The sequence below is a fragment of the Lottia gigantea genome (genome assembly GCF_000327385.1).
Source record: "Lottia gigantea unplaced genomic scaffold LOTGIsca_836, whole genome shotgun sequence".
In the NCBI taxonomy this organism is placed as follows: domain Eukaryota; kingdom Metazoa; phylum Mollusca; class Gastropoda; family Lottiidae; genus Lottia; species Lottia gigantea.
Genome location: NW_008710770.1, coordinates 3,605 through 5,241, shown reverse-complemented (window position 1 = coordinate 5,241; position 1,637 = coordinate 3,605).

The window sequence follows — 1,637 nt, the reverse complement described above, 5'->3', positions numbered from 1 at the left end:
GGTTATGTCAAATCTGATCGTTGTAAAATCTTCAACTTTTACAACAACTGTGATATTTGCTAATGTCATAATAACCCAGTGGTGTTAAATAGAAACTTTACGTAACAATTCACACAAGTACTCAAGCACCAGGAAAAGGTTTCAATCTCTAATATATTCTGATCACATTTATTTATTGTTAGTTGGATTTGACAAGAAACTTGCTGACTCTATAACTGGCGTCTGATAGTTAATATTGATTGGCGTCGTTTGGGAAATGGCTGAATCTAGCTTTTTGCCTCTGATAGTTATTGTTGACGAGGGTTGACTTTATATCTTGCCTTTCAAAGTTATTGTTGATAAAGTTCTGCGAAGATATCTTGCCTCTGAATGTTTTTATTGATGAAATCGAAACCTGCCGACTCTATAACTGTCCTCTGATAGTAATTATTGACAGTGGTCGATCAGAAACGTACTGACTTTATAACTGGCCTCTAATAGTAATTAATGTCAGTGGTCGGTCAGAAACGTACTGACTCTATAACTGGCCTCTGATAGTAATTATTGACAGTGGTCGATCAGAAACGTACTGACTCTAAAACTGCCCTCTGATAGTGATTATTGACAGTGGTCGATCAGAAACGTACTGACTTTATAACTGGCCTCTAATAGTAATTATTGACAGTGGTCGGTCAGAAACGTACTGACTCTATAACTGTCCTCTGATAGTAGTTATTGACAGTGGTCGGTCAGAAACGTACTGACTCTATAACTGTCCTCTGATAGTAGTTATTGACAGTGGTCGGTCAGAAACGTACTGACTCTATAACTGTCCTCTGATAGTAGTTATTGACAGTGGTCGGTCAGAAACGTACTGACTCTATAACTGTCCTCTGATAGTAGTTATTGTCAGTGGTCGATCAGAAACGTACTGACTCTATAACTGGCCTCTAATAGTAATTAATGTCAGTGGTCGGTGAGAAACGTACTGACTCTATAACTGGGCTCTGATAGTAATTATTGACAGTGGTCGATCAGAAACGTACTGACTCTATAACTGGCCTCTAATAGTAATTATTGACAGTGGTCGATCAGAAACGTACTGACTCTATAACTGGCCTCTAATAGTAATTAATGTCAGTGGTCGGTGAGAAACGTACTGACTCTATAACTGGCCTCTAATAGTAATTATTGACAGTGGTCGATCAGAAACGTACTGACTCTATAACTGTCCTCTGATAGTAATTATTGTCAGTGGTCGGTCAGAAACGTACTGACTCTATAACTGGGCTCTGATAGTTATTATTAATGAAGGTTTGCGAAGAACGTTATTGTTATATCTTACCTTTGAATTTTATACCATTAACCCACATGGTGCAGAAAAGTTAGACGTAAAAACTCCATTCATATCATTTCATTTCATTTGAATGTTATTGTTAATGGACGTCCTTTAAAAACTTGTTGACTCTATCTTTCTTGCCTCTTATATTTATTGTTGATGGAGGCCCTTGCCTCTGAAAGTTGTTAGGTCTGACAGAAACATATCTCATGTAACTGATGTATTGCTGACGTAAATGATAGCAAAAAGAAATAACAATTTAGCAATTATATTCATATTTGTCGAATACGTAAAACATTAGTGCATTTCAGGGGATGAA